Source organism: Cyanistes caeruleus, chromosome 1 (genome assembly GCF_971803275.1).
Source record: "Cyanistes caeruleus chromosome 1, bCyaCae1.hap1.1, whole genome shotgun sequence".
NCBI classification, from domain to species: Eukaryota; Metazoa; Chordata; class Aves; order Passeriformes; family Paridae; genus Cyanistes; species Cyanistes caeruleus.
In genome coordinates, this window is record NC_141701.1 from 127,722,025 (window position 1) to 127,748,677 (window position 26,653).

Genomic DNA, 26,653 nt, shown 5'->3' on the forward strand with positions numbered 1-26,653 from the left:
TGTTTGGTTAATCTGAAGAGCACAGCTGGGTATGCTGTAGCACTGCTAAAAGCTCAAGTACAGACCAAGCAATGTGGGATCTGCATTTGGATGAAGCAGTCTGGAGATGTGGGATGGAGATGCATCCAAAATATGGCTTCTTTTGCAGAGCTGACCATCTTGCAAGACCCCAATGGCACATCAAAGCATTTTGGCAGACTTTCAGAACATAAACTTATATCCTGACAAGATGGAGACATGGAGAGAAGGTTTCTAGAGCCATATGAGTAGAGAAAACAAACACAAGTAGGAGTAAACTGAAGAAAATTTTTCTTCTTACATGCCCTCTCTGCGCATGTTTTCTCTGAGACCGTTTGTTCAGCTGCCTGTATAGATATCGGACCTTGAAAATTTGGCCTGAGGACCTGAAACCACTATTTTTACCACTTGAAACACAGACTTGTCATCATAGCTAGGAATAAAGCCCATTTCCAAAGATGTGTCCTGCTGAAGTTCAAAGTGTTACACTTCTAGATGGCTCCACATTTTTCATGTGGAATTGGCTGAACCCATTCTATCAGTGATCACTGTACCTAACATATTTACTGTGGAAAGTTGACTAGACCACTAAGAAGAAGGGATACAGTTCAAAGGCTCAGCTGGTACATATTCAGATTTCATTGTCTAAGTATAAATAACCCTGTAATAAGTGCTTGAATCAAAATTGTGAAACTTAGTTGAGGGTAGTTTAAGGATCCAAACCTAGAACTGCCTAGGAATTTCATGCCTGGTCACTCTTGTGGGTTGCCCTGCCCACAGAAAAAAATATTAGGAGAAAAGGCAGATTTCCAGCTCTGATGACTGTGTCAGGCCTTGCCAGAAAGAGCAGGCTTGTGGCTATCACAGCACACTGGAGGTTCAAAGATCTTGGATACCTTTCCTAACATTCGGACCTTGGAAAGTTGCTTTATCCTCAGGACAAACTGATTTTTCGCTCTGCAAATGGGAGATAATGGTTTTCTAACAGTAGGAATAAAGTCTATATGATACTCCATTAATTTATAATGACTGCTCTATTAAAACTGAATAAGAGAAACAAAATAGAAGTGAATAAATATTGAATAAAACTGAAATAAACAAAACCTCCAGTACAAACCTATATAGTCTTTTCAATTTAAACATAACTTTCTGTGTCCGTACTACTTCCTTGAAGTTAGAACTCCACAGAGAAGCCAGCCAGGGTGGTCCTAATGTGATAATTCTGGGTTTCTGGTGGCAGAAAGTTCCTTTTCTTTTAAAAAAAAAAAAAGTATTTTTCTTAGCATATTGAAAACCAGCCACACAAAGAGCAACATTCCCTAGTGTTTGCATAAAAAAAGAGATGTAGTCATAAAATGCAGATGATGGGCAGCTTTCCTGTAGTCACAAGTCATTATATTCAAGCACTAACATATGTTATTTCCTAGAAGTAAATACCTATATTCAGATCAGTTTTGTCTCAAGATTACTTTTATCCTGATTGAAAATATGACAAATTCTTTGTCAGCTCTCAGATCCAATTTAAAAAAGATTCAAAGTAAATCTGAATGTCATGAGATGTCTCAATTTCTTTTGAGCTGATTTTTCTCATACATTCAAATTCTTCTATAATTAAAATTCACTGTTATTATATTCTCTATTTATGTCCATGTTATTTGGACATAAACTTATGCAACTTGGACATGTTATTTATTTGACTGTCAGTGATCAGTAGGATCTACCAGGTCAGCAGTCCCATCATAATTTCTTGGTTTATGTCAACAGTACTCACATCCCAAAGTGGTCTTCCATTCCAGCACTGTTCAGGACCACAGCATTTAAACATCTAACATCAGGCAAGGATGGAGCCATTATAGCCAGTAATGCTAAGGCACAAATGAGATTAAGGTAATAAATATCAGATATCAAAGCAGCTTCAAAACAGCATATATCAGAGTCATGGAAAGAAAGAATTTTTCTGATTCATCACCAGCTCCAAAGAATAAAAAGCCTTTCTGACCACTTAAATGAAATATTCTGTTTGATCCCCAAATGAAATGTTTTATTTTGAAACTGAGATTTTAAAAAATGTTTTCAATTTTATTTCAAAGTAAGCTGAAAGGCATCTCAAAACAAAAAAGTCATTTTTGCAAAGAAACACCATATTTTTATTTTTGAAAATATTAGAACAAAAGATTTTAATTTTGAGGGAATTTCTCCTCAGTTTTATAAGTGAACAAAAATTGGTGAAGTGGGACATTCCTGGAAAGTTTTAGTGTTGACAAACGTGCATTTTTCATGTAGCAGAGTCGTGGTGAAAAAATATTACCCACTCTGACTGGTCCATAATTTCATAATCAGATGCCATTCCTTCCCTTTCCCAATGAAATTTATATTTTGAAGGCAAATGCAAAGCTCTCCTTTGAAGGAAGACAGCCCTCAGCAGGAGAGTTATCTAAATACTGCTGTGTCCAAACCAGCATGAGCCATCCTTCACCACGAGTTACCGACGTTGCATTGATACTGCGGGAATGATGCAACTCAAATTAGAGTCTAAAGTAATGTGATAGATTTCTGTCACATTAAATAATGTGAGGTTATTGAAAAGGCTTCATATTTAAAGTGAGACAGGTAAACCTTCAGCTGATGTCACTGAAGTTTAGCTAAAGACATTTGGTTTTTCATTGCCTGTAAAGACCTGCTGGTGCCACAGGACCTTAGAAGGACAGCACTGCAGCCTTAGATTTGTGACACTCGGTCCTTCTCATGTGTCAGCTGTGGGGACCTGACAGAGGGGTATGAACCCATTTGCTCAAGAAACATAAGACTCTGTAGCATACCTACTTTGTTGTCCGTAATTATACCATTAGCCTCTTAATTACGTCTAATGCAATTTATAAAAAATACTTCAGGATTTGCTCTTTATTTTTTTGGAATTACACTGATTACTTTCCTTGAAATGAAACTCATTTTGAGATAGGATGAGTTTTATGTTTTCCACATATTTAGTAGCTGGTGGAAAATTATTTTCTTCCAGTGACTTGAAGAATAGAAAGATGCTTCCTAAGGATGGGGTGTAAGATACTTCCTAACTTCAAAACTCAAGCTGAGGGAATTACTTTAAACAAAAACAAACAAGTAACTAACAGTTCTGTGATTTGTACATACTGTTCTTCATTTGAGACTCTGAAAGAGAAATTCATACCTACCTCTTCTCCTCTACAGAGGTAGTGCTTTCACAGGAGTGCTTCATGCCAAGCGTGTGTGTAGGTGGGGATGTTCTACTAGAAGGTTTTTAGAGGAGAAACTCTGTAGCAACCAAACTGATCATGCAGAGCAACAGCTGCCTTTCCGATTTGTTTCTTTCTCTGGTTCCACTGTGAAACACTTTATCTTGTAATTACTGTAACTTACTTGTATCAGAAGTGCCATTGTGAATAAGACTTAGAGACAAATGTTTTTATCAGTTTCTTAAGTGGAAGAAATGTACCCTGTGTCATTGGATCCTTTGCCCCTACAACTCCATCTCTTATCATCCCTCCCAAAAAGATTTGGTTTTGCGCTGGGCAGTCTGAGAACCATGCCTTTGATCTATAATTTCTGAATGTGTGCAGAATAAATTAGTACTTACAGGTTACAAAATGGAGGTTAGCGATAGTATCCAAGTTAGCAAACTATGGAGCTTAATTATTGTTCAGGTGATGTTCTCCTGAGATGCTTTAGATGCTATGGAGAGTTTACACTAGGTTTGAGCTCTAAATCTTCTCAGGTTGAGGAAGCTCTGGTGTTTAGGTCTTTCCTGAGAGAATGCTAGGCTGATGCTACCAGCATTTCCTCTTCCTCCTTGCCACCAAAAAGAGACATGTGTGTACCAGCCAAGTCACTGCCTCATTTCTGAAACATGCACCAGTACAGGAGACTGAGCTGCTACCTTGGAGAAGGACACTACTTTACAGTGCTTCTGTCTTTGGCAGCTTCAGCTGATCACACTGAAGCCTCTCTCTGCTGTGAATCTGACCATTGGAGTCACACCTGCAGCCAGCTGCTTGTTTTTTCAGTGGAGCAGAACCAGGTTTCTGGTGATGTCATTGTTGCTGTTTGGATTAAGCCTCAAGAGACTATTTCCAGGACTGAAGCTGCAATCTGTCATTCATGCCCAGCTTCTAGTTGTGTAAAAAGCAAGAAGGAAGGACATATTGAGCCCTCCCCGAATCCTCATGTTCGTGTGTCCTTTTTCATCACTGAATATAAAAGTGTTCAAAGTTAATCTTGCAACTCTTCCTGCAGAGCAAACAAGTCTCTGAGTCAATTGCACACACAGAAAAGAACTTCTTCCCCTTCAAAATAGGGAGGTGCTTTATTGCAGAAACTCTGCTAAATGCACACACTTCCAGCAACCCACTGAAATCAGAGAACAATGACGGGGACTATATTTATGGGGTTTTCTTTCCCTCTTACCTCTTTGGCAAAAGGAGAGTGGGTGGAGACAGACACTTTGGCTCCACGTTCACCTAAAAGCCCTTTCAAATGCCCGGCGTGTTGAGCAACACGGAGGCAGCAGTTTCTATCTTCATTTCTGTGTGTTGACAGGGAGAGAGGAGAATTTTAACTGGATCAGCTTGTTTCGTGTGGTGAGGCTCCAGTTTGCATGGGTGTAGCAGTAGTGAGGTGGATGCACAGCCATGAACAGCAGCTGCCGCAACACAGGGAACCAGCAGCAAACTTGGCCACATTTTCATGTGGATGAGCTGATAGCTATTGCTCCAGATCCCAAACTGAATCCAAACCAGAGGCCACCACACTCAAATAGTGTGAAGCTCCTGGTGTGGCTCACACCATCTTGTGATGCACAGGAGATCATCTGCATAAGTAGAAAGCTGTTGGATCTCCACAGACTTTCCAAGGAAGGAAGAGGATTGTTTGGTGAGATTCCAGCCCAAACCACTTCCATACAGAGCCTGTGAATGAGGTCTGTACCATGACGTCCTGCCCATCTCTGATTTTTGCACTAGTTCTCCACTGAAAGATTAATATTATTTTTCTTGCTTGGACTACACAGAGCTGACCTTGTAGCGTCCTGCCTCTGTGAAGAAAAGGTCCAAGCCCAGGAAGTGGATCTGATCTAGGGGGAATAGAAGAAAAACTGCCCCTGAGTGGAAACCTGGAGCATGTGCTTGCTTCTAAAACCAATTTGCCAAGACTGACATGTTCTGGAGGCAAAGGGATTACACCAGACATGAACCTGTCCTGCTGTGTTTTGTAAAAAATTGGGTGTGTAGAGTACAGCTGCCTTCAGGCACGTTCAGCCTGCAAAACCTGTTAATCTTGGTAGAAAATAGGATTTACTGCTCTCAAATGCACCACAAGAGCTCTGCTCCCATACAGGGTAGTATTTGTGTTATTAAAAATAATTTCTAGCATTACTTTAAAAGGCATATAAATGGAAAGAAATGCTTTTCCTGCCTCAGAAAACATTCAAGAAACTCTTGACCAATTTAAATACACCAACACGCATTCTCACATGGTCACTGAAATATTGTTGGTATTTATGACAATTTAATTTTTCCAGAATTATTTTCTCCATCCCTTTTAATGATGCACAAACAGTACCAATAGCAAAAGTTCATGCTTCTGCTTCTGATCATATTAAACTTCTTTATTCCAATCAATGCCAGATACATCTGTAGATTAAAAGCAACCTTTAAGCTTTAAATAATCTTTCCATCTCTGACAATTCAGTTATTTGCATTTTGTTCAGTCAGACATATCACATAATGTCCCAGATGTAAATTTTTATGTACCTCTTCGAAGTCTGAATATCTGTCAAACTCCTACAGTGAAGAACTGCTATTGCTTGGAAAATGCTGTGAAAATGGATAAAACCCCAGATATGAATATCTCACCAGTTAGGCTTCAGCTAGCTTGGTCCCCAGCTCCCACATGAGGTTGCTTTTTGATGCTTCATGTTGGTTCTATGGCTGAGGTCATCAGGTGCACTTCCCTCAGTGACTCATGGATCCATTTGGACCCGAGGGGAGGAGGTGAAAGGGGAGAAGGGATGTGTGTGTGCGCGCGTGAGTACTCACACAGCGCAATCTGAGGCATGCAGTGCAGGGGGTGAAGCAAGGCAGGCAGGCTCTGCTGTGCAGTGCCCGAGGAGGGAAGGCTCCCTGGCAGTAGTAGCCTGCCCACAGGTGTCTGGGGAGGCATGGCCAAAATGGCCATGATAGCTGGTACCACACATTGGTCACTAGGTGAGATGCTTTGGGTTATATGCTACAAACACCCCTCAAGCCCAAGAGCTTTGAAAGAGTAAAACCAACAAGGCCAGACACAGGCATAAACAATTCCAAGTAGTTATTTTGGGTCCTCTGCTTCTGGTGTCCTTGGAAGCTTGTGTCTGCCATGCCTTGCATCCCTCCTGGCAATCTGCCTCTCTGTAGCTGCTTTGCAAAAACTGCTGCCTCCCTCAGCACACGGACAGGAACCAGCACTTTTAATAGAGGTTATCATGGACCAGTCAGCACAAGGCAGTTTGCTCCACCCTGGGTCACTCCACTCACTCCATCCTGAATGGGAATAGACCTTTCAGGGGATCTTGGGCAGAAGGCTTGGAAGTAAAATCTTCATTGGGAGAGCTGGCATGCTAAGCGGGGAATTTGATGTTGCGGAAGGGTCTGGAGATGTGAGTTTTACAAACTTTTAGAGGAATTTAAGATTCTGCTTCTAAATATATTAGTTCACCAAAAAGGAAAACAAGGACCAGATTCTGATCTCAACAATGTAATTGAAAACACGGATAATAGCACTGATTTCAGCTAATTCTAGAAGTGATGATCTTGCATTAAAACTAGTGGTAAGACTACCTGTGATTCAGTGGAGCTGAGAAATCACCTCACCAAGACCCGAGTGCAATGCATTTTCAAATGCCAGAGACACAGCTGTGTCTTTGTCTATATCCCAGTCAGTATTTTTTACCCAAATGAGATGCCCTATAGTTGCAGCTAAATCTAGCATATGCTTTGAAGTGAGGTTGTGCTCTTGCAATCATTTGAATAGTTGTGAAAAATAAATCAATTCAGTTCATTCTCATATGCCAGTTGGCACATAGTACTGGAAAGCTAATTCCAGGGTCACTGATTCTAACTCTGCTTGGTTGTGGGCACCAACTCAAGTTCCTTCATGAAAGGAGAACATCAAAGTGATACACAGCATTTGAGATAAACTCTCACCAGGGACTTGTAAAAAGTCATTAATACATCCTTATCTCCTTTAGCCACTAGTTCATATGGCATCTGCAAACACAGGTGGAAAGAAAATCAGATCATTGATTTGGAGTCAGCTTGCAGTTGACTGTGAAATTAAATATAAACCATACATAGAAATTTTGGGTAAATTTGTTGCACTTAAGAATACTTAGCTTTCTGTCAATATTTCTATTTCAAAAGTACCCAAAAGATGAATAGATGAAATCTTGTTACATAAATTACAACGCACTGAAAAATAACTCAATCATCATTCTGATATTAAGCCTTGATTATATTTAGCATTTAAAATGGTCAAATAACAGTTATTCTTTCAAAAAATCAATAAAGCTTCTTGAACAATCTGTAGTTAGCAAACCTGAGATACAACGTGTGTACATAAACAGCCATGCTGAAACCTTGGCTTAGGTAGCATTACTAAGTTGCATGCTAGCAGAACAGTTGATAGTGAGAAGCTGCTTTCTCATGGGCAGTCATTGACGTGTTGAGGCATGAGCCCAGGGGGTACTGTTCAGGCACCCACTCATAAGAGATCCTCCCTGGCCAGCAGCTCCTGTGCTCCACTGTCACACATATCAGGCTGCACTGTGCCCATGGGTGCAGAGGACTCAGCATGGCACATGCAGCACATCCCATCACCCTGCACACAGGGGCCACTGCTCCGTGGCCCTGCCTGCGGTCCTGAACATTGTGCAAGGCTCTGCAAACAAGTGAACAGCAGTGCTCTAGCATTGCCTGGCAGTGCTGGTCATACTGGGAATCAAATTAATCCATTCCCTGCTCACCTGTGTGAGTGGTAAGTGGATGGTGTTAAGTACACATGGAGACCCTCAGCACGTTTTTGTTGGGATACAAATCCACATCCCATGTCATGGCTCATAAATGAAGGTATACATAGCTGAGCAGTGGGAAGTGCAATGGTGGCTTCAAAATATGTCCTTCCTGAAGTAGGTGACTGAGTATAAAAATGCCGTGGCATGCAGTTGGCACTGGGGAGTGAGAATGTTGGAGATGGCAGGGAGAAAAGGAGGGAGAGAACTAATTTATTTTTTATAACCTTCTGTGTTCAGAGTTCTTTAGTGCAGGACCTCAGAGGTATTCATTAGAGGGAAAACCAAGCAATTTTCTCCCTTTCAAAAATTAGCTGGGGATGTCCATTCTGTTATTAGTGATGTTCACATTCCAAGCAAAACTACAGCTGAGTGTAAACCTCAAAAACTACTGGACTGACCCAGTGTCATTCCAGTGAAAAATGGTTGATTAAGTGGATTGTATTTCAAAGCCTGGAACTGAATGTCTTGCAAAATTCTGTGACGTTTTTGAGTAGTGCCATCTATTTATTCTTCTCCTATAGGAAAATTATATACAGCTGGACTGTTACAGGTCAAATGATGTAAAAGGATTTCAGCACTATTCCCATCCACTCTTTGGGGCTGAAGCCATAGGTCATGCATAGGTCCCATCCTCCCACAAGATCTGCTGTATCCTGTTACCCAGTGTGACAGTGACCCACAGGAGGTAATGGAGAGGTTTGATTTGGAATGGACAGGTCAGCCTCTCTGTGCTTGGCACTTTCTCCAGTCAGCAGAGCAGGGCTGCTCTGCTGTGACTTCTCTGATGTTCCTGATGTCAGCAATCACTCTGCTGTAGAAACACAGGATAAGTGGAAAACCATCTTGGACAGGGATTCACCCAGCTGGTCTGGAACTCAGCCTCTCTTCCCATGAGAGTCAAATGAACCTGTACCATGATCTGGGCAGTGTCAGTGTGCATGGAAACATAGAGCTGCACACTCTGACCAGAGCCCATCTTACCATCGTGAGCTCCCCATCACAGGATAGGGTGCTGGTTTTTATAACTCCGTGTCTCCTACCTCTTACTGTATTAAAAGTTATCTGTCTTGAAAGTGTTGGTTCCTTTCCTCTTGGGATTCCAAAAGAAGGGTTACCTCCCTGTGCAAAACAAGGTGAAGAGGATAAAAAGAGTGGAGTGAGAAGCAGTGAGGAAAGATAAAGTGTCCTTTCCCTGGTGGGCTCCAGACTACTGCTTGGAGAAGAGACAAGGCTAGGAACAGGAAAATGATGTTTGGAATTTATATGATGTTTGTACTTCTTTGCGATAAAACTTAACAAGGGTTTACACCAATTGTGCTCAGAAAGATTTACAGTTTCCGTGCATTTCTGTTTTATTTTGTGACTTATGGTGGGTGTTGTCAGCTTCACAAATCACACTATTAAATTTTACAGCTATAGTTCTTTCTGGTAGCATCATGTTTCCATGTATTTCCATTCCCTTGCATCTCCCTACAGCATGTGACATTGCCCAGGTGTGCCAACAGTGGCTGCTTACAGCTCCTCTGAACTCATTCTGGGAAAGTATCAGTAGAAAGTATCTTGGGACAATGCCCTCCAGAGATGGCTCTTGAATTTTTCTGTCATTACTAATGCCAGTACAACTCCAGTGGCAGCAAGGGCTACTGGTGGCAGCAGGAGTTTGCACTGCCACAGTGTGTCCTAGTTCCTGTGAAGAGACAAAAGAGGATAGTTGAAGATCTGTTTCCATATCATCATAGGTTTTCTATCATCTCTGTGGAGGCACTTCTGGCCACAGTCATGGCATGTTGCAGGGAAGGAAAAAAAATGCTGGGTGGAGGTTCCTGGAGGCTGCTCTGCATGCACAAGACTGCCTGGTTGCAGGAAGGAATGTCCACATGTTGTAGGCACTACCTGAGGTGCAAGCCCTGGAGCTGCTCATGGGGCAATGATGTCCCTGAAGTGCTTTGGAGGGGTGGCCAAAAGCCTGAGTGTGCCCAGACTCTCACCTGTGCAATCCAGACAGGTGGGATATAAAAGGTCTTCTCTGTCAGCAGATGACCTGAGCTTGGCTTTTCTTGAGCTCTTTGCTGGTGAGCCTGGGATAGGAGGTGTGAATTGTCACACACCCTGCTGGGTCCTCCATGGCAGCAAGCTGCTTCCAAACCTGCAACCTCTGCAACCCATGGCCTCCCTTCTCAACATCTGCCTAGACTCTGCCACCGGCTTTAGTGTCCTAGGCACTTCCTCAGGCATGGTCCAGCTTTTCTGCTTTCCTGCCCTTTTTAGAAAGGTACTAAAGTGAGGGAGTATCTATGTTCTCCCAGAGCATTTTCCAGGGATTGAAATGAAAGTTGAGATTTCTCTAACTTTTTACAATCCCTGTTTTCTCAGTGCATGGGAATCACATTTTAGGAGCCATGTGTATCGTGGCCCTGATAATTTACATTCATTGCCGAGTTATTTTTATCTGAGTCTGAATTTGCGGGCTAATTACACAGGCACACGCACACAGACAGAAACCACTTTGGCCCATTCCCAGAGATAAAGTAACCTAAAGCATGCATTACCAGCTAGCTCAAAGGTTTGTTCTACCATTTATCTGATAGATCTTAAAAATAAAATGGTTTAAAGCACCTTCAAATGAAGCTACAGAACCACCATAACAAGGATTTCCATGCTGAAGGCAACCAAATTACAACACATCAAAGTCTTTCCTAGTGCAAGTCATAGTACCTCTGGATGCCCCCCTGAAGCTTAAGAAACCACAGCCCTTCTGCATGTGGACACATACACACCTTGTGACATTTCTCACCCCAAAGTAGGTGTCAATCCCTTCACCTTGCCATGGTCCTGCTACTCTCACTATTCACTGGCTGAATTTAAACAGTGATGCTTTCTTGGTTGCATCACTGATAGAGACCTGGATTATCTCAGGAGGAAAGTCTATTGCTGTAAAAGACTCTTTAAACTGGGAACATGCCAAGATCTTTCTTGTCTCCAATGGTCTGAGCCACCTTGGACATCCTTTTTTATGTCATCCCTCTGATACAGCCAAATATCCTTTTAAACTTGTGGGAGCCTGACAAGAACTCTAAAAACTTTCTATGAATGACACATTTAGGGATAGATATTCTGGGCCACACCTTGGAGGAGAGGTTGTGGTGTGGCTGTGGGTGATCACAGGTGCATTCAGCCAATGGGGACATACATGTGAGGAGCTGTGGGGAAACAGAGTATGTAGATAACATTGCTTTCTAATAATTGTTTGGTGGTAAAATGTGAACATGGCCCTTGGAAGTATATGAACATTATTTAGGAGAGCTTTGAGAGGTTTCCTGTCTTTATAAGGGAGAGAAAACTGTCAGAAACCCACCCTTCTCTCCACTATATTAGGTTAGTTGGAAAAGGTGACTTGAAGGTAGAACAGAGTTTTAGGGAACTGTCTTCAGACTGGCACTCCCAAGGAAAGGTGACAGGGGACTTGTCCCAGAGAGGACTGGACATGCTTCATTTCTGGCATGCCTCTGATGTGGGTGCAAGCACTTTATGTGTATTCACTGAACTCAGAGAAATGCCAGAAAATTATGGAGGTTAAAGAAATGCGTTTGCATCATAACCCTGTTAAATTACTGTTTTTAAAACTTGTACTTTACCAAAAGACCAATGTTTGAGGCTGTTCTTCAGTTAGGCTCTAAGGTGTGCCATGGAAGATTAAACATTTTTCTTTATAAACTGTGCTAAGAAACATGACTCAGTTTAATTTTGGCGGCATCTCCACCAAAATTGTGGACATTAAGGATGTCCCAAAAAGATGGAAATTGAAATAGTGAAAAATGCATCACAAAGAAGACAGTGTGCATTTTTAAAGTAAAATTTTTAAAGTAAAAAATTAGATAACAAGTCATAGTGATCAAGCCTCATAGAAGCACCTATGAGTGATTTTGGGTGTCTGATTCTGCAAGGGCATTTGTTGCTTGTAATGAAGACATCAGTACTTGTGCAAGTAACTCACTTTTGGAGTGCAGTATCATATATCCTATATAGCTGTGATAGAACTATGTATGTCAGCCATAGACTGGCCTATTTTGATCACATTGCATAAATGTGTGCATATATAAAATATTAATACAGCATATTTTTAACTTTCTGCACCAAAAAACTTACCATTGCTCTGCCTCTGAATGCTATTTTTGTCAATTTTGAAGGGTATATCCTCCATGGGTTTTGTGTGGCATCATCCAGACAGCAGGGCCCATTTGCTTTTCTCACCTGCCCTTCTTCCAGGGACAGAGCATGCCTACTGTGATGGTTGCTAGGGCTCACATGTCCCCCTCCACCTGGTTTTGCCTTCAGCTTAATTGTTTCTGGAAGTGTTCTCTTTTCCTCAGGAAACCAAACAACTCCCGGTTGCATCCAGCTCTCCCGCTGGCAGTGTCATGGCAGAGGTGCTGTCATTGCTCTGGTAGAACCAAATGCTTCTGGAGGTCACTGCTGCAAGGAAAGCACAGAAAAAGGGAGAGATTAGTGGGAAAACAGAGCTCAGACTGCAATGGATCTGGTAGCCAGGTAATCAGCTGGGAAAGAGATATAGGATGTTGTGATAAAATCATCTGTGTGATGTCTAAGCTGTAACACCACAAATGCAAAGCCATACTCATGGTGAATGTAAGTTCAGAGGCACCCTTGGAGAATTTGGGTGTAGAATTGCTGATAATAGCAAAGGAAAAAGTCCTCCCAAATTTTAATTTAAAATTTAATTTTAATTTGCATGATACACTTTTTAACCCATAAAACCTAAGTAAGTTTAATATCTCACATCAAGGTGAAAGGAGTTTGCCTTATCCCTGGTATTAGAAAATGTTAGCACAACTCAAAGTGTTGTGACCCTCTGAAAGCATTTTTATGGTCAGGGTTTGCTTCTATGTATAAAATTAACTTCAAAGCAACTTTTCCCCTTTTCTAAAGAACTGAGGCTTTGGGTTAAAAAATAAATAAAATAAGGCAAAGTAAAGGAGACCACATCTTAGAACTTCCCAAAGAAAATGAGATTTAGAAATATTTATGAGTCATGGACTCACAGCCTTTCCAGGATCTGTATGTGCATAAAAATGAAAAATAGCATCTTTAGCTGTGAAGATCTATTTTAGATGGTGAGATTCTTTTAAAATGGTAAGCCCTTTTGAGAAGGCAGGCCCTACCTTTCCCTTCCTGGGTCAGACTTAATGTACAGACAGGTAATGCATGGTGCTGGGGACTCTGGACCTATGTTTTAATCTTTTAGTTATGGTTCATTGCCACTTATCTGTATAAATTCTGTATTTCCCAACCATGAAACATGAGATTTGTAAAAACAGTGATGGAGACACTACAAATTATGTCTCCCCACTTTCCCTGGCATGAACTGATACGAACAAGCCCAATTGTATCACGCTATTTTGCATCACAAAATAATAAAACTTTTCATGTGAAGATGGCACTAATATATGCAATGTGATTAGAGCCAGTGGACTGTGGTAGCAGGATTCATGAATTACAGTGTTCAAAAATAAAAGGAAGGCAAAGGGGTTGTTTTCTCATTTGTGATACCACAAAAGTCTTTCAAAAACTGGCCTTTAATTCCAGTGATGGGCTAAATCTGAAGAATGAATCAATCCAGGGGCCCATTTAAGGACAAGGCTCCTGTCCTTCAGAGCTGCTTCTCAACCCTGTTAGACATACTGGAAATAACCCTGCTGTCTATTTGTTGGATCTGCTTTCCCAGGACAGTTAGAGAAGTTGTCCTGCAAAGGCTCTATATCAAGTAAGCCCCCATGGATAAGATTCACATCCAAGCTGATCAAAAGAAAAGGCTAGAAGGGACTTAGAAGGCAAGCTCAACATTTCCATGCTGTCCTTGAGACACATTTGTCCAAATGGTCCATAAGATTTATCGCAATATCTGCTTCAGTACTTTGCCAACAGAACTCAGTGCTCCACTGTCTGCAGTGTTAGATTTTTCTCAAAGTGCTTAGCCTGAGTCTTTCTGCTGCAATTAAAATATGTTGCTGCTTTTTGACAGCATAGGAACAGTGATCAGATGTTTTGCTTCTTTACAAAGCCCTTTTACATATTTGATGGTGTTTCCCCTTTGGTGTCCCTAGCCCAACTCTTGATATTTCTTCAGTTGCTCCTCAAAGGACTCTTTGGATTGTTTACCTCTGGGATGTCTCTGAGAGGTCCTCACTTTCCTTGATGTGCAGTAGCCAAACTTAAGTGCGTCATTGCGCCTGAAGCTGCACTAGTGTTTTGTAAAGCAGAAGGATGTCTGCAGATGTCCAGCAAGACATCTGCAGAAATGTGCTCCCCAAGAGAAGCATTCTTCAGGTACCCAACACAAAGTCAGATCTCTTTTCCACTGTGTGAGAGGGTTGATTCATACAACCTGTGCTCCATTTTAATGCCTGCCTCATCTTTTGAACCGCTCCCTAACCAATTTTATTCCATTTTGTACTTTTGCTTGATCATGGCTACCTGAATTTAATACTTTGCATGTGACGCTATTAAATTTTCTCTTTTTCTGTTTTTCAGCCAATTTCTTCAGCTTGTCAGATCACTTTGGATTTCAGGCTGTCCTCCAATTTGACAGCAATCTCTGCAGTATCATATAATCTGTTACTGTAGTAAGCATATTTAATATTTCATCACCTAGCTCACTACATGGAAAAAAACCCCCAATGTGTATAAGATAGAACCTGTCAAAAGTGAGTTTCATATTTGAGATATCTTTGGATTTTAATGTTGAAACACTAAACTTTCCCCTTGGAATAGTACCCAGTTAGTTTGACACCTATGTTACGGTATTTCTGCATAGAAGGACTCCTTACAAGGAGATAACAAAAAGTCACTGCGGTCAAGCTGGACAGTCCTGCAAGACCATGTAAACACACCAGCCTGCTGGCAGTTCTCTGCCCTTTGCCATACCTGTGTGGCTACAGTGGGGAAGGCATCACCCAGGCTGCCACTGAGGTCTGAGGTACTCATGACTTGGAAGAGGTTTAGACAAACTATTGGAGGATCTTGGTGGCTGTTCATAATGACTTGAAAGCCACCTGCTGCAAAGACACCCGGATAATGGCTAGAGGCTGAGGGGTAGAGCAGAGATGATGCTTAGCATTACCTAAAAATACACTTTCATATATCATCTATTAATTGGGTTAATATCTACTTGTGTCAGATAATGAAAGTGGCCATGTTTTGGTCTAGGTTTATCTGACAGGTGCTGAAAACCAAACACCCAGTCAAGTCTGAGCAGTATCCTCAATTCAGGCACTGGCATTTCACTGTCCCTTCTTTAAAGGTTCCACACCACTTATATAATGCATGATGTTACGTGCATGTTGGTAGTTCTCACTATGAAAAGGTGACACCTTGATTTCTATTATGTTTAAGTGGATTTTTCTTTTCTGTAAAACTGTAAGCCAGAAACATGATTGAAAGGCCAAAGTAAGGTAACAAATGTTAATTTTCTTGTATGGTATGTTGTATGTTGTAAGTGAAAGCCAGAAATCAGAAGCTTTTCAAATTGACACATAATGATTGCCCTTAGATACTGGCCTGCTTTATTTACAAGATGTTAAAAATTACATTGTGAATACTCATATGATCATAATAAAATGATTGCCTGTAGAAGTGTGAATTCCATTTAGCCTTTACAAAGAAGCACTTAGTGGGCTTTGTACTGCGTGGGCATGACCTTAGAAAAGGCCTATCATTTGACTATGAAAACATGGCTTAATTCCAGTGCTAACAACATCACTCTGCTAAAATAACTTTGGCGGGCACAACGACCTATAATTTTTGTAACACCATTGAAAAAAGTGTTTTCCTTACAGTAGTGTTAATTGTGTACAGGATAGATTTTTTTTTTTTGTATATATTAATAATATTGGTTTGATTAGCTATTTTTAACAAAACTGTGAATTATGAACAAGCACCTCTGGATGCTTTTTTCAGTGAAGGGTGAACACACTCAGGTCCCACATTAGCAGTGTTCTGTACTCGATTCTATTATCTCATCATTTTGTTTTTTTATGTGAATCTCAACAAAGCAACCAGAGCCACATCAGTAATATACTATCAAATGGTACAAAAATATGATGATGAGGGAAAATATCAGTGTGCACTCAGAATTATAACCTGAAAAAGGCACCAATGGAATAGAAATTGTTCCTCTGACCCCGTTTCCACTCAGCCTGGTTACCGAGCAATTTAACTCTGAATACCTCAGTAGTAATTCCTGATTTTCACCATAGTGAATATGGCCCAGGGAATATTATATTTGCCATCAGTTCACACTGACTGTTACCTTTTCTTTACTTCAGCTGACGTGTATGATGAGACTGACTATTTTCTAGGCTGTATCCTCTAACTTATGTCATCACTGACGGCAATAAAATGAAGAATGTAAAATGCAGCCATTTCAGCTGAATTGTGAGCTATGACTGCATGAGGTTAAGGGCTCATGACATGTATGCATGCTTGCTGCAAACACTACAGAAGAGGTGTTTTTGTATCAACTCCAAAGAATTTGGATGAGAAAAAGTGCCTTTTTCACTTTTTGGTTCTGTTTGCCTTGACATAATTCTGCTATTCAAACCCCCAAGGGCAAATATTTCAACAAAGAGACAGTCTTAGGTGATTAAACTGTCATGAAACAGAGATGTAGTCGGTGGGATTGATTGGCTCTCACTGTGCTTTGACGCAGCTGTGGCTTGGATGAGCAGGACTGGTTCTGAGTCAATCTGACTAGGATGGGATCATGCCAGAGGTGAGGGGAGCCAGCTAGTTAGAGGAGCACAGGCACCTATTTTCTCCTTCAGGTTTTGTTTTTTTAATGCTGGTGATTTGTGACACTTAATGAATGAAGAAAGCATCCCTAGCATGGTCTTCATCATCATGGACCCTCATTATTTGGAGTGATACTGCTGTGGCCCAGCACCTCCAACCCTCACCTTCAGCAGGGCCAATGCAATGCAAGGACCTGAAGGAACTCTTTGCAAGAGACAATCAAAGCCTAGGGAGCAACACTAGTTTCCTAGGTTACTTGATCAGGCAAGCCAGAACCTCATTTTAAGGGATTTCTACATGGCTCCATTACTGAAGCAGCTGAAAATAAGGGAATACATTGGTAAAGGTGATGTCTGTCATTCCATATTCTGGGTCTGTCCCATTTTCTTCTTTGCACTTTATTTTAACCATCCTGAAGGAACTGTGTCTCAGCCTCAAATAATAACAATATTATTAATATAGCAAAGAGGCTTCAACTGCTGACTTTGAGACATGATGTTCTGTTGAAAAGTGAGGGAACTGTAATATGGAGATAAATATTTGTCTCAGTTCACTAAATTCCATGATTTGTTGACCAGCAAATGATGTTATGAAGCTTGTTGATTCTCTCTAAGAGGCACAATGTGCAAGAAGGTACTGATGACTTCTCTTACAAGGGTTTGAAAGGATCTGGAAACACTTCCATACTGATATGAAGAGACTGCTTTGAACACAAACATGTATCACAGCAAAGTTTAAAGAAACTTCAAACTTTTGAACTAATAAAGTAAAATTGGAATGATGTGCATATCAATAAAGGCAAGAAACTATGCCCATGTAGCTTGGCTTAGTGGTCTTTCTGTGCTGTGGGAGAATCTTTAAACAGGAATGAATTCACTCTCTTGCTGGGTTTTGTTAGCGTTTAGGAAGAAACTCAGCTAGGGCTGACCCAGAGTGATACTGCTTAAATTGATTCTAAGCTGTAGCTTCCATAAGTCATGTTATCAGATTAAAGTTACAATTGAAAGGTCTTGAATTGTAGGCACCAGACTGTAAATTAGCTACTGAAGTAGAGGGCTGTGAGTTTAAGAACCTGACTGGGAACACCCATCCCATATTACATGTATTTGGCAATAAGCCTCCATTAAGGGACCAAAGAAAACAACACAGCCGTGACTGATCAAGTGGAAGAGAAGTAATACAAAACACCTCCTGAATATCCTGGAGGGATTCAAGACATGAAAAGTAGGCAAGAGAGTTTGAATCTTGCCTTTTAGTAAATAGTCCTAGGTTTTGCAGTATTCCTGAACACATTTTCTCAAGTTCTTTGGGCAGAGTCAGGCTCATACACATTTTTTCCAGCAGTAGGCCACTCCCTTGGGTCACTATGGGGGCCCATCTGAAAGGTTAATTGTGAATGCCATTTTATAATCATTCACATCTAATCAATTAGCTTTTATGGTTGTTGTGCTTAATACGTGGAGTTCAGCTTTGCATTTAACACACTCCTAAACTATCTGTAATTCCTCTCTAAGCTTCTTCTTTTCCTGCAATTACTCGGTTTCCTTTTGTACTCCTTCACCACAACATTTATTCTGTGCATGTTGTTTCCTCTCACACAGTCCAGTAGGCTTATGGTACACTGTTTTAGTAAAGCCTGTTTCTTGTGCTTGGAAAAGCTGCAAACAAATGGCATATTTCTTATGTTGGGAAGAATGAATGTGGAATATCACATCAATCTCTAAGTACAGAACTTCTCAAGTGTTCTTCTTTTCACTGGAAATATATGTGGCATGATATAGAGAGACTGCAGATTGAGGGTGGTTATTGAACAGTGCATAAATAGCTGTTGGGAGAAAATTATATCATGACAGCATCTTGTGATGTACTTTGTGCAGTTAAATGGTCACACTGCAATGCTGGCTAAAGTTGAGGACTTTCTTCTGGAACATGAAGTTTCTATTAAAAAACCCCAAGCACTTTGAATAATTGCTAACAATAACCTGGACTATAGTACTTCAATTGTACAGTTCAGGAACATTAAACCTCTTAACCTTTGAGTTGCCTACTTGATTTTAAATGAATATGGTACTTAAGATGATAACAACTGCGCAGCTTCATTCTTTATTAAGGACACACATGATTTCTCCCTTGCACATTAACACTCTCATTATAATAATAAAGAATGGCAAAAATACAGGTATCAAAAGATTATTAGTACCTTCTAGACACAGTCTTTTCACAGTTCCTGTTTCCAGAACTACACCACTCTAATTAGCGTAACAACTATTGCTACATTCAGAGTGTCAACAGTAACATTTGATGACACAGAAACCTTGAAGAGACTCATTTCATCCATTGTTCTGTCAAGACTTTGTTTGAAAAATCTGGTTTATATCTGCTCTTCCCCTGTGTTTCTTCTAGAGTGTGCAGAGAAAAGCAACAACAATAGCAACCATTCTTGGGGTTAAGGTGAATCCAACTATATATCATGGAGAAAAATCTGCTTTCTTCCAGAACACCAATGCACAAACATACTGCATCCAACGTGAACCATTCTGATGAGGTTAGATGTATTTGCATGGTAAAAGGATCTCCACATCAAAATGTAGATGCCACACAAAACAAAAGACAGGCCAAGAAGAAAAACATGTTTTGCTAACAACAATAAAGGCAGTTTAGCTTCTAGTAATGGATGAGATACAGCATTTTGTCCAGATTCAGCTAACTCTAAATATAAAGTGTAGCATTCCTACCATGGGACTTAAATAGATGCTGACTGCATGAATCAAAACCTGAAGAACTTTTGAGAAGGGTGCCCAGCTGGACTGCCCCAAGCCTCAGCAAGGGGGAAGGAGGGAAGGCAAGTCACAGACACACAACGAGCTCTCAGGGCAGCCAGGCTGTGGTAGCCCATAGAGTGTTGTCAGGGAAGCACTGATGCAGCCGTGAGAGAGGAGCTGAGCAGGGCTGAGCTCCCATGAAGGGCTCTGGCTTCTATCCACATCTATCTGCATGCCCAGGGCTAAGAGAGTGCAGGAGGCACTGCTTCTGGCCCTCAAATGGGCAGCATTCTGCAACAGGGTGCCTGAATCCTGTAGGATAACCCCAAATCTGAAACAGAAGGCAATTTTCTCCAAAATGAAAATAATTTTAACTTAAAAAGACTCGAGATGTTCTTACCACAAGAAAGATTTGATGAGCAGGCACAGACCAGATTAATTACTCTGCTTGCAGCAATTCTATGCATCAAGGTATAGAGGGAGGAAAAGAACCACTTGTGTTTTTACATAAACACAGTGTAAGAGTTTAGCTCACCCTCAGGATATGATCGAGTCTGACAGTCACATTCTAGCCACCCTTCTCTGTAACTGAAGGTAGTCTACAAGCGCAGAGGGTCTGATTTTTAACAGAGGACTAAATATGGCTCCATAATCCTCACTGGACAAGCTCAATAAACAGATTTTTTTTCTCTTCAGTTAGATCTCTCCTGGCTTTATCAGCTTCTTTCTTTTCAAGTCCACACTTCCTTCAGATCACTGTTCCAGCGTTTCAGATATTATCCTTATTTACATGCAGTGGATTTGGACTAGATTCACAAAAGTTTACTTACCTAGCACCACTTACCTGCCACTGTATTTCTCAGAACCACCATTTGCATTCCCATTGAGCTGCTGCATATGCCTGGAGGTGCCTATATCCCTGCCAGAAAAATTCCTAAATATCGCCCCTGAACTTGCCAAGGTCATAACAGTGTGAGCCTCCAAGCACCTAAATCACATCTAAGCTCTTTTGGGATTTGCAAACAAAGTGTTACCCCCTGCTTCCAGGCCTGACCTGACATGCATTTTCAGAGAACACCTTCCAGACCAGGCATCACAAAGTACAAAGCTCAGTAAGAAAAATGGTGGTGAATCTCTGGTTCAGAGCATCCATGCAGCATATGTGGAATGAGGTTCCTCCCTTTTGAGCAAGGGGAGCCTGTCTGTTTTACAGGCTCTGATCTCAAGTAATTTCTGTGGTTGAAGGTATTCCTGCTCTTGAAAATGCCCCAGTGGAAGAGCCAGTCAGGAGGTAATCATGGGGTCAAGTGGGGAGAAAAGTAGAAAAGAAATCAAGTGCAATCAACATGGATGAAAACTCTAGCAGTGGATTTACTGAACTGAAGTGAGAGCTATCCTCTTTCTCTGGCTGTTTTGCTCTGAGGGGAGAGGCATGAGACACACTGCTTAGCAACTGCAGAAGTCTGGCAGAGGAGATGGTTGCTCTTCATTCTCTTGGGAATGGTGAGAGGGGGGAAAAAGTTTTCTCAGTCACTTCAGGACAGCTATGACAACTCAGGTTGCTGAGTACTGTCTGAAAGCATCCTCAGTATCTAAACCCTAACTCAAATTGTATTCTAAGTGGAATGAAGCAAGTTTCCAGAAGCTTAAAAACATCACAGGGCAGTTGAAAGGGCCTTGTATGCGTGTTGTGGCTTCCCCACTACTTTGACTGGATAACTGTCCCACGGATTCTCTGCTTTATTTGTTAGGTTTGTTGTGCTGTGAAAGATGCAAAGACCAAGCTGTATGGCAACTGATCTCTGGAATTCAAGTAATAATTATTTTAATATTTATTAAAAAACATTCCAAGACAGTTCAGATCAATTATGGAAACAGCCAGTGTAAAACAAATTTGCACAATCAGGACAGATTTCATAATGCCCTCTGGACTCAACTAACTGGGAATAGAAATGTTTGAAAATTACTTCCAACCACATTAAAGATAGTGGCATTTGCGTCTGATGTGCTTGGGGATGATACCCATTGCTGTATCACATTACAGGATGCAGAACCTGAGCCACAGTGATCACTCCACAGCCCCAGATGGAGAAGAGCAAGAGGGCAGCCACAGCTTGCATAAACTGTAGAGGTTGTTCATCCTGAGTGCATTAACCAAGATTTTTCCAAACCCATCCACTATAACAATCAGTAGCACCTCTACTGAGGTAGAAATTTCTACTTTGTGTGAGATTCTACTTACACTGAAGTGAATGGAAAACTTTTTATCTTCCTTAGAATATTTAAAATTATTATTATTAGAATTATTAAAAATATATACTCAAAAATAGCTGTTCTGACTTTGATCAGAGACAACTCTACATGTTATGTGGTAAAATTCAAACGTAGCCTAGAAAAGTGAAACAGGTGAAACCATCTTACTGGTGAAACTACTATCAAAATTTTTCCAATTTCAACAAGGCTAAAGTCTCCCTCTTTATTTTGGTATGATACAACCATGTGACAGGGGCCATGAGAATTTATAATCATAGATGCTGTGACTGAAAGGTCATTCAGTCTCTTCTCCTAAATACTAAATAATTTATTCCTTAGTGATGCCAGAAATGAATTGCAGCTCATACTGAATTCAATTATCTGACTAAAAAGGCAATGAGAATGTAAGGACATGCAAGCAACCTTCACCATTTATTTCCAGGTGATTTCCTAAAAGTAGTCACAGCTTGATCCTTCTGTGAGGTCCCATAACTCCCTTCTCAGAGAAGATGTATTTAAAGTAATCATCCATTTATGCCATTTATACCTGGCAGATAACTGAACACTGAGCACCATTTTAGATTTGTCTGATAAAAAATTTGAGAGTGGTTTCTGTGAAAATAGGATTTCAATGATATTTTGGGAGAAACACTCTGCTTACACTGTCTCTCTAATTTAGATGATAAATTTCTACTAACAGACCATGAAAGAGTCGTGTGTGAGGCTTTCCTGTCAGATCCTTTAAAAATGGCTGGGGGAGGGTGTCAATTAAAAAAAACTTTTTTCTCATTTTGCACCAAGGTTCCCACATAGCCACAGAAATCAACAGGAGGATTACAGCAGCACAACCAGGAGAGATGCAATCGTGAATCAGACCCTGAGCTAACAGCCTATTTTAATTCATGTTCAAACTGTGTTAATTGGCAAAAGATAAAACATCCACACTGTTTGTTTTGCTGCTGTAAGGAGTTTGTGTTGAAAACCGTGACTAAATAATAATTAACAGGCTTCAAGTAATCAATCAATAGTATTTCATGAAAATGAGTTGTAAACTAGAGTCTTGGACTCGGCTTTAAAGTTGGTAGGTGGGTTTTTTTTTTATTTGGGTGGGTTTTTTGTTTTTTTAGGACAGCAGTGGTGCAAAGCTGAAACTAAATCCAGGCTTGCACTTCATTAGCAATTCCTTATTGTGGTTTTACAATGTTAAATTTGTACAAACAGATTAAGTGTGTTTTTTAAGCTGTTCCTAAATAGCCTGGGAACTAAGAATTAAGTGCAGATTCAGCCCAACCCCTCAAAACCCAACACACCCTTCTCCAAGCCCAACACCTGCTGTTAAAAATACATCACACAATGGCTCTGATCTTACCTACCAGCAGATGTGAAGATGCCCAGAGGTCTCTCAGATGTTTGTGTTCCTGGGTCACGTGAGGGCACCAGGAAGGGGAGGGAAAATTATTCTGGAATTCCAGAGGTCACCGCTGGACAAAAATAGTGAAAATTGCACTCATGTAGAGAAAAACAAAAGGTTCAGAAATCTGGAAATTTGGCCAAGAAGCTTTACTGGGGCTAATGTTTCATCCCTGACTTAAAAAGAAAAGAAAGAAGAATACAGCAAAGAGATGAAAAATTACTATCAGAAGAAAAGACTCTTACGATGCTCTCTAGCCTCAAGCTGAAAAGAATTTAAAAGTTCTAGCTAAGTTAAGGGAAGGCAATCCCCTCTCCCAAGGTTTCTCTGGGTGACCTCTTAAACACTTCTCCCTGCATGTAGCTGATACATCTTTCAGGCTCTAATTAATATCACTAATAATCTGCTGCGTACTTTTGTTTTCAGAAGAATTTTATTTCCAGACTACCTGACTGTTTGGTATTTTCTTTATCTGTACATTTTTAGCCAGGGAAAGAGCTTAGAATTTTGCCTATTTCACTTGTGTGCTCATCCACATGGTAGATTTGATTCTAGGGAGATTATTCACACCAGACAGCCATTATTCAGAAAAAACTTTGTCTCTCACCCCACGGTGTTTATCATTTCCCCATATTAGCTCTTTGTGGGTCTGCATAATTTTCCTCCTGCAGAGAAAGGTCTCATGCAGTCCCTGCCAGAGGAAGCACTGTTTGAAAGGCTCTTGTACATATGTGGAGGAGAATGAAAGCCTGGGCCATGTACGCACAACACATGGCAGCACTAACAGTGCTCAGAGCTTCTCAAAATAATCAACTGAGCTGCAGTGACACAGCAAAATACATCATAATCACATCAATTATGCAATCACTATTTTGTGAAAACAAGCCTCTGGGATTTCTTTTTAAGTAATCAAAGAAATATCAGACGTGAAAACAATGAACCTTCCCATTACAAACAAGTAAGTTTCCGCTGGGGAAGGGAAAAAAGAAAATAAAAAGAGAGAACAAACTAACCCAGGCAGGCTGTAAAAGTGTCATATTCTGGCTTCAAGAATGTGACCAGCTTGTCGTCAGCCCCGGGAGAGGGCAAAGCCGCTCCGTGCCAGCTTGCCTATGCACCTCCCCATCTGTGGGTGCTGCACAGCCCCTGCGCTGGGATGCCACCAATGTGACACTTGGGCTCGGTGGGAGGAGGGAGCAGCACTGGTTCCCACAGCCGTGGATTTCACACCCGGCCCTCCTCTGCTGCCTCTCGGCACCGCACGAGCATCAGCGACTCGTAGTTCCTGCCGGGGGGAGGAGAGGAACCTGAGTCCTGCATCTTGCATCCCGCATCTTGCATCCTGCATCTTGCATCCCGCATCCAAGGGAGCCCGCGGTGTCTCTGCCTGTGCTGCACACACCACATCCCCGTCCCCGCAGCGGGATTTTGCCATGAGCTTGTGCATTTTGGTAAACGAAATTACCACGTGCAGTTTGGTAAACGCTTTGGCGAAGGCTGGCAAAAGCCCTCACGAAATGCCCCCGGCACTGAGCCCCTACCGGGGTCCACGAACCCTCCTCCCGCCAGGCCCGTGCAAGGCTCCCAGGCCCTCCCGAGCAGGGCCGTGCAGGCCTGGGGGATGGGATACAGCTGCTGAAGCCGCAGCCTAGATCTGGCAGCAGCTTTGCTTTGGAAGGAACTATAAAGAAACACTTTGCCCTGCAGCTAAAAAGCCTGATAAAAATCTGTGAGCATGTGAATGGTGAGGGGAAAAAAGGGTCAGCTCAGTTCTCTCCCTGTGCTGTTGCCTTCCTCTCGAATTCTCAGATCAGCCCTGGTGCCTGTGGCCGCTCCGTGGGGCAGCCGGGTTCCCTCTTGTCTCCTCGTCTGAGGCAGACTCCGCTGGGAGCAGCCGGCCTGCTGGGCCTGAGGAGCCCGTGGTGCCCTGCGCCGCTGCAGCGGCACCCCGGCCTTCTCCACAGCCACTATCCCACCTCAGAGGCCAAAGGAGCGATGTCTCCCCGGCACAGGGCAGGGATGAAGCCGGCGCCATGCGGGGCTGAGGGTGCCGGGCCTGGGCTCCCGCCTGCCTGAGCGCCCCGCGAACCCCACCCCGATGGTGCACGCCGGGGTAATCCGGGCCCTCGGGGAAGGGATCTGGGAGCAGCGGGTAGCGGGGCCCAGCCTTGCTGACATCAAGCGTGAATAATTGGGCTTTAATGTGGCTGGAAGGTGGGAGGGGAGAAGGCGGCAAACACACCACCTTTTCGCTCGGGGCCAGGGCACGGACGTGCGCTGGTTCCTACCCTTTCCCTCCAGCCCTCCTTTCAACCTGGCTCTGGGGAGGCAGCCCTTCCCAAACCCTTTGCAAAAGGCTTTGAGCTCAAAGGAATCTCATAACTAAACTTGTTCCCCTGGCTCTCCCCGGAGGAGCCACCTTGACGTGGCTTCAGCCGCATGGGCGCTGCAAGGCAGCCGGGCTCCCACCTCATCCCGTCCCAGGGGGATGCTCTCCTTGGATTCCTCCAACGTGTGACCCTGTGCGGTCTGAAGGATTCTCTCACCTACTGCCATTACATTTCACTGGGGGATTGGGTGCTTCTGGCCAGCAAACCCCCTGTCTCTCTCCTCTGAGGAGAGGGGAATACCTATAGTACTCCTGATGTCACTTAAGGCACATGGTGTCTCTGATGGTACAGGGCATATTCCCTGTCACCATCACCTGCAGCACCCCCACTCTCCTGGAGTGCTTCAGTTTATGTTCAGCAGAACAAGTTCTTCACAGCCATGTTAAAAGTGGGCAAGTGAGATATCCAAATTAAAAAAATATTAGGAATTGAAAAAAATAATTGTCCTTTCTGTTAGCTCATGTAGATAAATTAAGGTGGTGGAAACCTGCCAAATCAGCTTTGCCACTGGAGGAAAATACTACATGTAGCTACCCTTTCCAGTAGAGCTTGTTCCTGTGAAAAACAAGGTTAGTAACATGACTGTATAAGAAAGCATTTTGTCTGACTTTGTATTAAATGTTCCACCTGAAGAGACTTCCAGTTAAGTACAAAGGAAATATTTCATACTGCACCCCCATCAATGCTTCCTCTCCCTCTGCTTCCAGCCTAGCTACTTCTGTTCCTCATTTTTATTCTCATTTTCTCCTCTCATTTTCTTCTACCTTGTGTGTTGCCAAAGTTACTTACCTCCCTTTTCCACAGACCAACTATGAAGACTTGGCCCTATGGATTCCAATATATTAATGGGCCAGCCAAAGACAAGCAAACCGATACAAAGAAACCCATTGATCTCAGTTTTTTTACTTGCACTTCCCTACAAATCCAGTTATAG

General features: G+C 42.0%; 2 long non-coding RNA genes across 4 annotated transcripts in view; one reads left to right on the forward strand and one right to left on the reverse strand.

The window, feature by feature from the left end:
• The window catches only part of LOC111924244 (uncharacterized), a 107,707-nt gene that overhangs the window by 57,542 nt on the left and 23,512 nt on the right, over window positions 1–26,653 (forward strand). Inside the window, exon 1 of one of the 2 annotated variants that reach the window (XR_002861544.2) lies at window positions 26,177–26,288. The exons of the other annotated variant lie outside the window; for it this stretch is intronic. This is a non-coding gene — a long non-coding RNA (uncharacterized LOC111924244). Of the gene's footprint in view, window positions 1–26,176; window positions 26,289–26,653 lie in introns of those variants that run through there. 2 annotated transcript variants of the gene reach the window in all.
• LOC111924245 (uncharacterized) overlaps window positions 5,633–26,653 on the reverse strand; it is a 62,481-nt gene continuing 41,460 nt past the window's right edge. The window contains exons 15-18 of one of the 2 annotated variants that reach the window (XR_015277902.1): window positions 24,343–24,614; window positions 23,292–23,399; window positions 12,242–12,568; window positions 5,633–9,782 (exon numbers count right to left, since the gene is read on the reverse strand). This is a non-coding gene — a long non-coding RNA (uncharacterized LOC111924245). Of the gene's footprint in view, window positions 9,783–12,241; window positions 12,569–23,287; window positions 23,400–24,342; window positions 24,615–26,653 lie in introns of both variants that reach the window. The other variant, XR_015277903.1, reaches the window with a different exon arrangement.